The sequence below is a fragment of the Ambystoma mexicanum genome, chromosome 2q (assembly GCF_040938575.1).
Source record: "Ambystoma mexicanum isolate Mex_15411 chromosome 2q, UKY_AmexF1_1, whole genome shotgun sequence".
Taxonomy (NCBI): Eukaryota; Metazoa; Chordata; class Amphibia; order Caudata; family Ambystomatidae; genus Ambystoma; species Ambystoma mexicanum.
In genome coordinates this window covers 295,524,070-295,539,888 of record NC_090924.1, presented here as the reverse complement: position 1 = coordinate 295,539,888, position 15,819 = coordinate 295,524,070, and positions in this window count along the sequence as shown.

Sequence of the window (15,819 nt, the reverse complement as noted above, 5' to 3'; positions counted from 1 at the left end):
GGCGGCGCGGTATGAACGGTGCCGGTGCCTTACCGCGATTGTCATACCGTGCCTGCCAGCCATATAATGAAGCCCAATGCATGTAAAGTCCGGGACCACGCTGTGAAGAAGTGCTACAGTGGTTATTCTTCTTTGATGTACATCCAGCGAGACACCAATAGCCTTCTGCAAAGACACCTAGATAGGTGGGAAAAACTGACATGGGACTGCCCGTATGGCTGCCGGATTCAAAGAAGTCAGTGCCCATTTTTTTATTAAACCTAAATACCAAATACCAAGGTGTGTTATATGGTGCATTGCTGAGGCTCTAAACCTGCTGCTTTGCTGTTGTTGACAAGTACATTCTGCTCAGATAAATTGACCCTGTAATGCTTTCTATGTTCACTGCAGTACACAATTTGTTCATTCTCTATAGCACACCTTCTCTAGCATTTTCATCTTTCTGTGGGAAATTGATACCATGAAATACCAAAAGTTGAACTGCATATTGAGACATTTGAGCACTACAGTGGTTTCAGGAGATAGCTCAGGGTGTTAAGCACTTGTTACAGCAATTTGTGTTCATATGCCAAATCACAGTTTCAAATTCCAGCACGACTGACTCAGCCTTTCCTATGTTTGAGCTTGATGAGCTAACATGTACATTTACTTTTGTGATAGTAACACCTACTGTCCTACAAAGCAAAATGCCTGCACCAGATAGCACGAGCAATAAGAAGTAGCATAGCTTCATTATGGTGCAGGTCTAGAGCTTGGTTTTTCCGAATGAAGATTGCAAAAACTGGCAGCCAACCCGAATGAAACAGTTAAAGTTTTAGACAGCACGGGTGATTGGATAGTGAATGACTTGTCTGTGGAACCAAAGTGTTGAGGCTCCAATCCCGGCTTTGTCAGCAGACAATACAGTGATCTTGGACAAATAATTGTATCTCTCTCTGTACAGTTCTGTAAAAAAAAAAAGCCAATGATTTCCTATGCACATGCTGGGCTGGACGCATTGCTTAGCCAAGTGCCTGAGATTTATTTTTATGTAGGGCATTTGAGCGCAAGGGGTCCCAGACAGAAGAGATCTGACCAAATGCCACAGGCCTCTGTGAGAATAGTTTCTGGTCTGCTTATTTGACACAAAAAATAGTTTCATTTGTATACAATTTCAAAGGTACTTCTGTACATTACAAGTAACGGTCCACAAGTCTATGTGTTCATCTGTTTGAAACTTTAAAACACACTAGGATAACCCAGATGAAATCTTTTAATCTCACCTCAGTTATCAATCTGATACTTGTATAGTTGCCTTGATGATGGAGAAAAGAAGTAAGAATCGTTTAAACATCTAAGAAGTTTGAAAATTGTGTTTGTCAATATTGTTATTATGTTGTTTGTGTACTTACCAATTCAGTTGTACAAAATTGCATTATTTTAGTTTATAAAATTCAAACATTCATAAATAATTGCATCTTGGTCTATGATACGAACTAGGAAACAATAAGGTCAACTGCAGAAATTGATGATTAGCCAAAATCCCCTCTTCATCTCTTACCCGACCTGTGTGATCATGGCCAACTCATTTAATCTTGTAAATCCCATTCTGTGAAAATTGCCATTTTCTAGACATTTTAGAATTGTCAGCCCCAAAAGGGGATTTAGTTCTCAGGGGTTGCTCTTCAAAAAGCGTCACTCATGATTTAACTGGCGATAGCGTTGTTTCATATACAATGATAGTGACCATTGATATATTGCACACAACAATGTTATTTGTTTCTTTGCTGAAACAAATAACGCATGAAAACAATGAATCTTTTCTGATCTCAGTCTGTGTTCGGATATGTGCACCTTTCTGGTAGCTTCTAATGTATAAAAACTAGAATATGTACTGAAAGTGCACAACTATATTAAAAAAAAGAGAATTGTTTGTTGTGGTGGCTCGCGCTAAGCCTGTAAATAATGTTTGATCATTCACAAAGTATATCAGAGAATTCTTCTGTATGCTCCATAAGTTAGAAAGGTCCAGATGTGTGCTGCTCCAGATTTAGTTTCTTGTTACAGCCGACACTGGGTCATTTTCACGGCTGTTAATTTGAACATAGTAATGTCAAAATCATCACATGTGGCGACAATATCAAAAGAAAAGTAAATTTACATACCAAATTCATCATTGGTTGGCAGGTAGGTGTGACAGGAGGAAAAACAAACAAAAACACATGTCATTAAAATTTTAATATTCTGCCTGATTGACATTCAGCTCATTTGCCAAGAGGTTTGTGTACAGATTGTGAGAAGCACCCTATAGCCCGTGCCTGGTCCATATGTCCATCATCCCTTTCTACTCGCGGTACTCCCAAAACATTCTTGTGTTTATGTCTTGGTTAAAAATGCTCCCTGGTGAACAGTTAAAAGGTTGATTGGTGCCACGAGTTAGAGCCCAGTGAAGCCCACTGTCGTGTCCCCATGGAGTAGGCACAGAAATGTTAGACAGAACTCACCACTGGTAATTTAGCATGGTTTCCTGAAAAGCAATTATTAGGCAAGATTGTCTCTGCCTTTACTGTGTTATTATTGACACATGTAGGATGTGCATGTAATAATGGGTTACTTACCCGTTGGGTGTGTGCTATCTTGTCTGCATTATCCAATATATTATTGGCCTCCTAATGTTAACCTTTCTTCGGTTGCTGAGAAAGAGTAATATATACTGGACTGGGTATGAGTTATCTACTGTGCCTAATTGGCATTTATGGCTGGAAAATATGCCATGGCTTACCTCGAATAGTGTCTCATTCCTTTACTATCGTAACGTATAATGTCGAGAATGTAGCCTTGGTCTCGTTAGCACAGTACTGTAAAAAGCAATGTGCCATAAGCATACAACTTCATAGAACCGTTAAACTGCATTTATTTTTGCAATGAAGTACAGACTTAGTTGGAGTACTATGCGCGCAACGGTGCCGCACCAAATATTGTTTCTTTAGCTAATGCGGCAGGTACCCGACCCCTAGAAGTAACTTGTGAAATTACTTATGGGTTGCTAGTGCTCTAAGAGGTCGCAGGCTTGTTACCCTGCTTCTTACCTTCAAATGTCCTGCTTTCATTCAACGGGATTGATCCGGGGCACCTCACGCGGGTGGAGCACGCTGGCGCCATTTTAATTGTTTATTTAAGTTGTAATGCATACGCGTGACTTCATACGCATGTTGCGTGTGACGTCACGGCTGTGTTTTCAACAACATACTCTGTGAGATTGCTTGTTCAGCCATCACTACATCCTACATGCGGTTGAGTGTTCAAACTCCCTCATGAGTTATTGATTGATGGTATGTGTGAGGGGATTATAAATGCATGTGCAGCTCAAGATACCTTCATTCGTTTTTTTTTATTTTTATATTTTTATTTTCACACTTGCTATACACTCGAATTAGCTTGTATATTATTGATTCAGGATATATGTCAATACATTATAGAAGAATATTTGATGATGTGTGGGTGAGTGAGAGTGTGTAAGTGTAATGCTGTCAATAAATACTTATTGGCTGGACGACCAAGGTTGCATTCCATAGAGCCCATGATGTCCTCATTGTCATTTACCAAGCTCCCTAATGGCTATGTTTTCCATGGGTGCCAATCCCACATTAGTCGCATGTTAGTGCATGAACCCTGATTCTACTTCGTTTGTGGAGTATGTCAATGTACCTTGCCAGGGGTCCCTATACGCATGTGACTGACATTTAGCATTATTCCCATCATGGAAATTGGGGATAATAGGTCCTTTGATTATTAGCTCGTTAAAACGATAAAATGTCAGTTACTTAATGTCCAATGGTCTCTGGTAAACCTGGCTGTGGTCTATTGGGTGTTCCATCCAACCCCTCTGGTTCGAATATGTTATTGCATAAGGGACACACGAAACTATCATAACAATCTCGGTTATTATGCTCACTCATATCTCAAAATGTGATATAACAAACACCATGAAATATCATGGTTCTGTGCTGATGAGAGGGTCCATTATCACAGAAAGACGTTCATCTCGTGTTCAGTATTAAGCCCAACCCTTTTCCTATGGGAACATTTGGAAATGTAATAGGTTACCCCACAAAAGAGGCCCAGAGTGCAGAGACCTACAGGGAAATCTCCAGAGTTCGCTAGAGGCCAGTGCACCCCTGCAGAGGGGAAGGACGTGGACATTGTATTTTAAAATGACCAAAATGCTTGCACAGACTGGGTTGAGGAGGGGCTTTCTGGACGCTGTGGGGTGCTTTCCGGTGCACACGTTATAATCAGCTCCATTACACTCCCTTCGCCCTCTCTTGGAAAGATTTTCAAATTCCTTTGTGCCTGCTGTGAAAGTCAAGGCATTCCCCGCTCGCGCCTCCCATTTCTGGAGCCCTGCCAGTCCATGATGGTGAGAGACGCTGAGCTCCATTTCTGGTCCCTCTATTGTGGGCTAAGCCCACCTGAATCCAGCCGCCGGGGGTGCGTGGACAGGCTCATCGGCGGTCTTCCCACAGGCGAGCCGCATGCTGAGCCGAAGCCTCCTCGACTCCCTCCATGCTTGCTCATTGGGTGATTAGTGAGAGGAGCACAAAAATCAAACAGCTCGACGTGCTTTACACTTCCAGCATTTGGCGCTTAAGAGCCCGACTTTCCTGCCAAAACATTCCTCAGAAAATCCCAAGAATGATGCTTCCAAACAGGATACCATAGAATTATTGTGTTGGGCTTCTAAAGCCTGTAATTGTGGGCACTAGGAATGCGGTCTTGCAATTGGAGTGCGGAATCCTGGGACCTGCCTCGGTTTGAATCGAAGCTTTGCCGCAAATCACAGGCCTAACATCTGTCTACTGGGATCTTCCATCAAAGGGGATGGCAGAGCAAAAAGAACTCACACATGGGACTCAAAGAAGCAATCTACCCGCCTCCCCAAATGCAACCGAAATGGTATGTCTACTGGCTACGTTCAACCGCCTTTCTTCTGAGAAGATGTCCCCTTTGCAGTCTTGCTTTCTTCTCTGGGAGCAAATGTGCAAGCCCGGCCTCCTTTGGTGGTTGTTTCGTGTAACTACATGAAATTAGTTTTGAGTTTGGGTATTAGTATCCCCCCAATATAGACTCTTACCTCATCAAATTTGGCATATCCGGCACTATGAAATTACTTGTGCCCCAATGTCTGCTGGGAGAATTAAACTTGTTCCCCTGTGTCTGCTGGGAGAACCTATTCCTTTCTCCTCCCTATCGGGTAATCTTACAGCTAAAACATGTGAGGAAACGAGTGGGATCCTTTGTCATTGTTCGCAGCAATGTACCGACAAGGTGCCCAATACATTGTTCTGCTCACAAAAATGCAAAAAGAATTATTTTTAAAACGTGTGCATCTTTAATGGTTCTCACACGTCAACGGTTTTTCTGCTGGTGTTGCTGCAGATATGTTCATGAGGCCTTTATTCATCGTTTGTGTTGCCTGAGAGTAGAATAGAGATGAACCAACAACTGGAAAGGTACAATGGGTTTCAAGGGGAGGATGAATGACTGTAAAAGGGGTACAAGTGTAATTATTGCTAGTGGAATACAATTGTGTGTGTGATATTAGAATTCATCAGCACATGATTGTGTGTTGGACTTGAGCTGTTAACACACGTGGTTCTTATGAGGATTGCGGCAGCGAGGGGAATTTAACCCCTTTATTTAGAATCTAAAGGGATTAACCCGAATTCAGGTAGCTTTTTAGCTATTGCTTCTAATTACTGCAAGAAACAAAATACAAATCATTGGGCTCATGTCCAGTTTTCAGAAAGGCCAAGGGCCGAAACACATGTAAACCTTGGACATAATTACCAATAAATACACCTGACGCAATTTGAGAAGTGGCAATCATATTTTTCTACTCTATTAACACGAGTACCCTTGAATTGTGGAGGTTTGTTCAGCATTTACATTTTCTAAACGTCCCTCCCGGTTAATCCAGAGGGATAAACTGGCCTTTCCAAGCCAACTGCTGAAAGTGACATAACAAAACGTCGTCTGTTGTGACGAATCTGGAAGTTTCGTCCTTTCTTCCCTGGGGATCCACCCCCTTTGAGGCTCGGGACATGAGCCCACTTAGTAAAACCCTCCCTAAGGGTTTGGGAAAGCCGAACCTCACTGGGAGTGACTCACCACCAGGGTACTAGGACTCCCATTCCAGTAAGGAACTTCCTATCACTGAGTCATTGTCAGCATATGTGGGATTACAAGGAGTGGACATGTCTTACAGCTGTGGAACTACAAATAACATTGGAAATAGGTTTAAACAGTTGGGTCAAGGCAATATTGATCTTTCAAGGGGCTGGACAATCAAACACGTCCCCTTCACACCTGATAACAGGATAAAACTCACTTGAATGGAGGCAGGACGATACACAGGGGCGATCCTCCGATGTACCAATGTCACTAGGAGGAGGGGCTGCACTGCTGAGTGGAGCCAGCTGTAGCGCAGGGAAGGAAATGGAAGGAGTGTCATGGCTAAAGGACAAGGGCCACTATCTATATCATCTCACGGGTCCAAATGGACCCAGTCCTGGCGCCTTTGGTGCCCGGTTCATGAGAAAGTATTCTCTGCACACTTTGTGTCTGGGGCACGTGCTACTTACTCCCCAGTAGGCTCCCCACGTGCATCCAGGCCGGGCGTGGCCATTAGGAAGCATTGGGGTGCACGTGCAACAGTCTCTGGGAGTGGCAAAGTGGGGCCACAAGGCGGGGCCAAAGGGGAGTGGCTGGGACCAGGCTATTTAAGCCAGCCCCACCCGCATTCAGTCTGCTTTCTGCAGCGTAACGCTTACCGCCGCCTGAAGCGCTCTTACCTGTTTCCAGCTCATAACCTCAGTGCGCATCTCACCGGATTCCAGTACATCATCATCAGCGCGCACCTTACCTGACTCCAGCCACACCATCGCTTGAAGCGCATCTTACCTGACTCCAACCCTTCATCTTCAGTGCGCACCTTACCTGCTTCCAGCAATACCATCGCTCAACACACAGCTTACCTGATTCCAGCAACACCATCGCCAGACGAGCATCTTACCTGTCTCCTGCAATCCCATCGCCTGCAGCGCATCGCATCTTACCTGATTCCCATTGCCATCGAAGTCGGGGCGCATCACCAACTGTGTTGGGCGTCTAGCTACGCGGGAGCTCTTCTCCTCACCCAGTATCCTCACGGATCCATCCATCCAGTAATCGCTTGCAGGTCTTCGGATAACCGCTTCCCATCTGACGCTGCCTGGCCATCCCTAAAAGAGAAAAGGACACACAAGGTTAGAGACTGCATAAATATCTTATGCTTGGTCGCGAAACACATAAGCCTTGCGTTCAACCTTGAGACCCAACTTACCTTCTAATTGGGAACCTCTTAATCCCCTCTGGCACCATTTGGGCTCGCTCTCAACACCGCGACTTTGCATGGTCATATTCACACCTATTGGGCAGAGAAAAGACAATATAAGGGTTACGGACAATAATCACGGGAAAAAGTCATTGCAAAAGGAAACGGACAATAATCATTGTTAAGAACACTTACCTTCAAAGTGGTTCAGCCACAGCCGGTCTGGGCTGCCATGCACACAGACCAGTGAAGCAACTAGATCCATCAAAGGCGCCCTGCTGATGAGAAGCAGGACGGAGAGCTCATCCTCACAAGAAAACAGGTGAGAGTATATGGGTAAACGCATGCTCACCTTATTCTGGAACAAAGGGTTCGAGGGAAATCACAATCCAACCACAGCATTCTCACTGCCTCTCTTATTCTCTCAGGGGCAGTGCCAGCGACCAGAGCAGCCCACACTACAGCAGCTGGGGAAGGAGTCTGATCCAGGGGAGCCAAATCCAATGAGGGCTCCAACCGTGCCCCAACTCCCCCGCAAAGACAAGGTGAGCGTAACAGAACGCTAAGCCTCTCTGAATCTCTGCCTGGGCGTTATGGACACCTCGGAAACTGATCAGCCGCATTGCTAGGGGAACTGCGGGCCGAAGTACATGCCTCCAGACAAGAGACCAATGCCTTGAGAAGAGACCTTATTGTAGCCTGAGAACGAACAGATGATCTGGCGAGACAGATGCTTCAGACACACGCAGGGCAGGTTTCCAGTACCTGGAATTGCACCAACTCATTTGCCGCAGCCATCACCACCAGTTCAAGTGGGGCTCCCGGGGGCAGTGCCACTGGCCCCGCCTGAATGTTTCACCGGCGATCCTAACAAATATGTCATATTCATAAACCAATGTCATCTTCACGTTTTATGTCGTCCTGGGGCCTTCCCTAACGATAGTGCAAGAGTTGCCTTTGTACTTTCATACTTGGGAGGCAGCGCAGCGGATTTGTCCATACCATTAGTAAATCAGGATGATCCACTACTTCGAAATTTTGGAGAATTCCAACGGAAATTTGCTGGGCACACCCAAGGGCAAGCCCTAGATAATGAACTATTGTCCCTCAGACAGGGAAACCATGATCTGCGGACTTATATTGCCACCTTTAATCGTCTCGTAGCACAGACCAATTGGCCCGAAGAAAAGAGGACTACACTGTTTTATCGGGGATTGCGTGGTGAAATAAAGGATGTGATAGCCCAAGTGGTCAACCCCCCTGAGTGTTGTGCAGAGTACCTCAATCTGACGGTACAACTGGACCATAGGTTGCAAGACCGAAAAATGGACAGCACAAGAACTGAAAGGAAGTCGGTTTATATGCGACCCCGGGACAACCAAGTCAAAGCTCATGAGCCAACCGAGCCCATGCAGATTGGGGGATTACGGGCCCCTATCTCCAAGGCTCAGAGAGAGAAAAAGAGACAACAGCAACTCTGTTTATACTCTGGAAGAGCAGGATATTTCCTCCGGGATTGCCCGATAAAACCCCCCAAGAAAATAGTAGGTGCAATGGACAACTGCAATGAAGAGAAAGAACAAAACCCAGACAACTCCAATGCCTGACAAGTGTAGGGGTCCACTTGTCGAGTGAAATGAAGAAAGCTGTACAGACCTCACACCTGGTCATCCCGGTACTCTTGGTCCACCACCAACAACTATCAAAGGTACATGCCTTGGAAGCATATATTGATATTGGAGCGGTGGGAAATTATATCGATCAGGATCTGGCCGCATGAATAGGCCTTCCCCTCCAGCAGAAGACACAATTGGAAAACATCACAGCAGTGGATGGCTCTCAGTTATCATCTGGCCCAGTGATGCAACATACCGACAAAGCTGATGTGTCAGGATAGTCATCGGGAAGACATTTCTTTTGATCTAATTGGGGCCCCCCAGTTCCAGATGATCCTAGGAATGCCGTGGCTAGAAACCCATAACCCCAGGATTGACTGGCGAACATGAGTGCTGACCTTTTCTCAAGAAATCACCAAAAGTTGCCACCACAAAGGCGTGAAGAGCCTGAAACTCAAGACACAACCTATCCTGGGACTCTCTGGTTCCCTACCGCCTGAATATCTGGACTATCTGGATGTGTTCCAAAAGGAGCAAGCAAACACCCTGCCTCCACATAGACCTTACGACTGCCAAATCGATCTCGTCCCCAGAGCACAAATTCCTTGCAGTCGAATTTGCGCTCTAACTGAGCAAGATAATAAGCATCTGAGGACTTACCTAGATCAGTACCTAGCTAACGGATGCATCCACCCGTCTAAGTCTCCTACCTCCTCGGCTCTCTTTTATGTATCCAAGAAGGAGGGCGACCTCAGAACTGGTATAGATTATAGGGCACTGAACCAAATCACAGATAAGAACAGATATCCTCTGCCACTCATCCCTGAGTTGCTTGATCAGATGAAGAATGCTCAAATCTACACAAAACTGGACCTACGAGGAGCCTATCACCTTGTGAGAGTTAAAAGGGGCGATGAGTGGAAGACGGCACTCCGAACCAAATATGGGCTTTTTGAGTATCAGGTCATGCCCTTTGGGTTATGTACTTTGGGTTATGTAATGCACCGGCGGCATTCCAATTCTTCATGAACGATGTCCTTCACAAATTGTTAGACGTGTGCATCCTCGTTTACATCGACAACATTCTTATCTACTCAACATCCAAGGAAGACCATGTTGGCCATGTAAGGGCAGTTCTGGAAAAGCTTTGTCAGCATCGGCTGTTTGCCAGATTGGAAAAATGCTTCTTCCATGACACGGAAGTTGAATTTTTGGTCTTCATGCTTACCCCACGAGGGGTTAACATGGACACACGCAAAGTGGATGTTATCCTTCAGTGGCCATCCCCAACAACTACCAAAGGAGTGCAAAGTGTGCTTGGATTTGCCAATTTTTACAGCCGGTTTATCCCAAGGTTTTCACAGATCGTTCACCCAATCACCTCTCTACTAAGAAAGAATGAAACGTTTTTCTGGTCCCCCGAAGCGGAAAACGCCTTCCAGGAATTGAAACGGGCCTTCACCTCAGCACCTGTTCTTCGGCATCCCCGACCTGACCTGCCTTATGTGGTTTTAACAGATGCCTCCAATGTGGCCATGGGTGCAGTATTATCACAAAAGGACCCGGACACGGGGCAGTTACATCCCATAGCATTTTGGTCCTGTAAGTTTTCTGCACCAGAAATGAACTATGCAATCACTGACAAGGAATTACTAGCAATTAAAGGAGCCCTCAAAACCTGGAGACACTACCTTCTAGGGGCAAGACACACGGTCATAGTTATCACAGATCACCGTAATCTGCAATACTTGAAAACTGCTAAGGCACAATCTTCACGTCAGCTTCGCTGGGCTCTTTTCTTTGCCAAATACAATTTCGTTATTGCTTACAGACCAGGAGTGCGTAACGGAAAAGCAGACGTGGCCCAATCTTCGCGTCGGCTTCGCTGGCCTCTTTTCTTTGCCGAATACAATTTTGTTATTACTTTACAGACCAGGAGTGCATTACGGAAAAGCAGAAGCCCTGTCACGTATGGGAGAGGACAAAGACGCTTTCACACCATCTGAGCCAGTGGCCATTATTCCCGAAGAACGGATTCAAAACCAGATTGCTGCAACCGCCTGCTGGGAAGACTTGAAGACCGATCTCCAATCTCGGATGGACAAAACAGCCCAACAGGAGTGGTTGGTTAAGTTAACATTTCTGCCTTGAGACGTCAACACAAATGGCTCTCCACATTCAATAAAATTCTTCTAAAAACACTCTCTTTGACACCAAAGCATTGAACAATGCGGCCCCTAGCTACCTTATAGACAAACTTCAGAGAAGAACTTCTCTCAGACCCACTAGAAGTGGGAACACCAATTGCCTAAATATCCCCAAATACAAACTTTCTACCATCGGAGGTAATGGCTTCACCGTTAAGGCAGCCAAAAGCTGGAATTCACTGCCCCAGGAATTGAGAGTTGACCAATCATATCTACTCTTCAGGAAAAACTTAATAAAACACATCACTGCCACTAATCCTTAGCTTCCCACCACCCTCTCCCTGAGGACACTATCATGTAATTAAGAAACAGTATATCCTGCTATAATCTTTCTGTATGTAAATACTGCAGCCTATGTATATGTAACCACACAAGCTCTACATCCTCAGTGCATGTACCTTTACCTCAGTCCTATTGTTCATATTGTATATATCCTGTAATCTTGCAAAAATTGTTATTTTGCTATATGTAAATTCTGTAACCTGTGTATACGTAACCATGTAAGCCTTGCAGTTCCTTGTCGTTGCGCCCTTTTACTTACGAGTCTGGTGCGCTTAACAAATGAATAAACAAACAAACAACAAACAAGGGAGACCAGTACTCCATCAAAGATAACTTTTACTAATTTCAGGGAAGACTATATATTCAGAACAAGGAAATGCAAAACAAAATAATAACAAACTACCATAAGTCGTTAGTGGAAGGACATCCTGGAATTGCTAAGATTCCGGCCAAAATTCAAAAGAACTATTGGTGGCCAACCTGGAGAAAAGACGTTGCCCAGCATATTGCGACTTGCAGTGTTTGCACACAACACAAATCCCAGAAGTTAAGTTCTGCAGGGTTGTTGCGTCCATTAACTGTACCACCAGCACCATGGCATATGCCGTTTATGGACTTTATTACGATCTGCCACCCTGCGATGGGCTCAATACAATCCTGGTCGTAGTAGACTTATTCTCCAAGATGGCGTCGAATTTTATTCCGCTAAAGTGGCTTCCCACTGCTTCTGTTTTGGCCACTATATTTTTGGAGCAAATTGTCAAATTACATGGTTTTCCGTCTGTATTGATTTCAGATTGTGGAACTCAATAAGTCTCAGCTCTCTGGAAGTGTTGTAAGCTAGCCCAATTTGATCTTCGACTATCCACGAGTCACCATCCCAAAACCGATGGTCAAACTGAAAGGACCAATCAGACTCTGGAGCAATACAAGAGGTGTATGTTGCAGCAAACTGAAGGGTCCTGGAAAAGCATTCTCTGGTTAACCGAATTTGCCTACAAGACCTCTATCCACAATAGTACCGGACAAACCCCATTCTACACAATGAACGGTCAGCATCCTCGGATATCCTCCTTTGAACAGCTTGACGAACTGGAAATGCCAGCAATCACCTCCTTACATAAGACCATTACTCAAACCCTTAAAGAAGCAACCGAGAACGTGATCAGAGCCAAGGAGCAACAGAAAAAGTTTGCAGACAGACATAGAAGAGAGGCCCCGCATTACCAAGTTGGAGATAAATGTGGTTGGCATCCAAGAATATTCCATTGAAGGGACCTTGGGCCGTCTGTTCTAGGTACCTCGGACCTTATTCCATCAAAGCCATCATTAACCCTGCTGTCATGAAATTGGATTTACCAGCCAATATGCGAATCCATCCGGTGTTCCATGTTTCCCTCCTAAAACCATTGAAACCAGATACTCGGATTAAAACATCACGTGAGCCTGAGATCATAGAAGGAGAACCAGAATATGAAGTCAAAGGCATTCTGGATTCCAAGATAGTGCGATCAAAACTGTACTACTTGATCGACTGGGAGGGTTATGGACCTCAAGATCGCACATGGGAACCTGTTGAATTTGTCCATGCTCCACGACTAATCAGACAAGTTCCATCATGACAATCCTGCCAAACCGGGACCAGGGAGAGGAATGCCCGTGAGAGGGGCCTTGAGGGGGAGTGCTGTCATGGCCACAGGACAAGGGCCACTATTTTTATCATCTAAAGGGTCCAAATGAACCCAGTCCCGGCACCTTTGGCGCCAGGCTCATGAGAAAGTGTGCTCTTCACACTGTGTGTCTGGGGCACATGCTACTTACTCCCCAGCAGTCTCCCCACGTGCATCCAGGCTGGGCGTGGCCATTAGGAAACATTGGAGTGCACATGCAGCAGTCTCTGGGAGTGGCAAGGTGGGGCCATAAGGCAGGGCCAAAGGGGAGTGGCTGGGACCAGGCTATTTAAGCCAGCCCCACCCACCAGCACTTCGCGTTAGTCTGCTTTCTGCAGCGTACCGCTTACCACCGCCTGAAGTGCTCTTATCTGTTTCCAGCACATCATCTTCAGTGCGCACCTTACCTGACTCCAGCCACATCATCGCTTGAAGAGCAGCTTACCTGACTCCAACACTTCATCTTCAGCGCACACCTTACCTGCTTCCAGCAATACCATTGCTCGATGCACAGCTTACCTGACTCCAGCAACACCATTGCCGGACGCGCATCTTACCTGTCTCCTGCAATCCCATCGCCTGCAGCGCATCGCATTTTACCTGATTCCCATTGCCATCGGAGTAGGAGCGCATCCTCAACTGTTCCAGGCGTCTAGCTATGTGGGATCTCTTCTCCACGCCCAGCATCCAAACAAATCCATCCATCCAGTAATCGCTGGCAGGTCTTCGGATAGCCGCCTCCTGTCTGATGCCGCCAGGCCATCCATGCAAGAGAAAAGGACACACAAGGTTAGAGACTGCATAAATATCTTATGCTTGGTCACGCAACACATAAGCCTTGCATTCGACCTCGAAACTCAACTTACCTTCTAATTGGGAACCACTTAATCCCCTCTGGCACCATTTGGACTTGCTCCCAACACTGCGACTCCGCATGGTCATCTTCACAGCTATTGGGGAGAGAAAAGACATTACAATGGTTACGGACAATAATCGCGGGAAAAAGACACTGCAAAAGGATATGGACAATAATCATTGTTAAGAACTCTTACCTTCAAAGTGGTTCAGCCACAGCCGGTCTGGGCTGCCATGCACACAGACCAGTGAAGCAACTAGGTCCATCAAAGGCGCCCCTGCTGATGAGAAGCAGGATGGCAAGCTCATTCTCACAAGAAAACAGGTGAGTCTATATGAGTAAACACATGCTCACCTCATTCTGGAATGAAGGGTTCGAGGGAAATCACAATCCAACCACAGCATTCTCACTGCCTCTCGTATTCTCTCAGGGGCAGTGCCAGTGACCAGACCAGCCCACACTACAGCAGCTGGGGAAGAAGTGTGATCTAGGGGAGCCAAGTCCAGGGAGGGCTCCAACCGTGCCGCAACGCCCCCACAGAGACCAGGTGAGCGTAACAAGGAGGTTCAGACACAGACCTGAAGAGATACCTGGAGAGAAGCCTGAGGGAAGAGAAATTTGGCCAACGAGGCACAGGGCTGTACAGAGTTGGCAAGGACTGGCAGAGCCATCCCAGAGGAAGGACCCAGTACAAGGTCCATACAGAGACCTAGGAGAGAAGCCAAATAGGGAGAGAAACCTTGCAGATGAGTCACATGGCTGTGCAGAGTTGGTATGGCCAAGCGGAGCCAGCCTAGAGGAAGGACCCGGAACAGGTTCCATATGGAGACCTAAGGACATACGGAGACCCGGGGAGACACCCAGAGAGAAGCCAGAGAGGGAGAGAAACTTTGCAGACCAGGCACAGGGCGTTGCAGAGTAGGCAAAGCCAAGCAGAGCCAACCTCAAGGGAATCCATGACCATGCAAAGGATGTGGTGGGCTTAGAGCCCAGGAAACAAAGATGAACCTGGTGAACAAAAGGAGAACAAGCCCCCCCTGCTCATACCACCAGAAATCCAAGAAAGAGGAACCAGGCGACAAGCAAGGAAACACTCTTGCTGGCCTATGGGAGAGGACATCAAAGAGGTGTGGCGAACACCGGCGCTAGCGAAGCAGAGCAACCATGCTGGAGCAGGACCTTCTATAGAGAAGGTACTCAGGTTCTTGCATGCCAAGGGGGGGCACAGATACCAAACCAAACTCTGTTAGGGGCAACCCGGCACAGAAAGGGAACCAGAGACATATTATTACAGCGGTTACGGGAACACTGAAAACCTGAGCCCTGGGATCTGCCAAATAACTCCAAGGCATACTCAGAAACCAGGGGAAAGATACCCGGGAGGAGACAGGTGAGGCCCTATGGATTGGGTCAGAAGCTGTGAAAAAGGGACTGAAGGGAGCCAGGAGGGTCCTATAAAACAAAGTAAGAATCAGCCCGAGAGTGAAATCAGATTCAAGGAAGACTCGACTCTCATGGGCAGCAGACGCATGTAATGGATGGATGGAGATTAAGGAAACAAGCCTTCATCTAAGAATGGACTTTCTTTGGAACTTGAGAATTTATGATAGTTATATCTGAGGAAAACCCCTTTTCTTTATCTGTTGAACTCTGACAAGAGAGACATTAACTGATAGACTCGAGAAACATATCTCCTGATTAAGAAACATGACACTAGGAGAGATTCCTGGAACCACTAGGAGAGGGCAGAGTAAAGAAGACTGGAGCAACCTTTCTGGAGCAACTGGGCATTTTCCCTTTCTGGTTATTTTCCTAAGTGGTAGGGCAAGTCTAG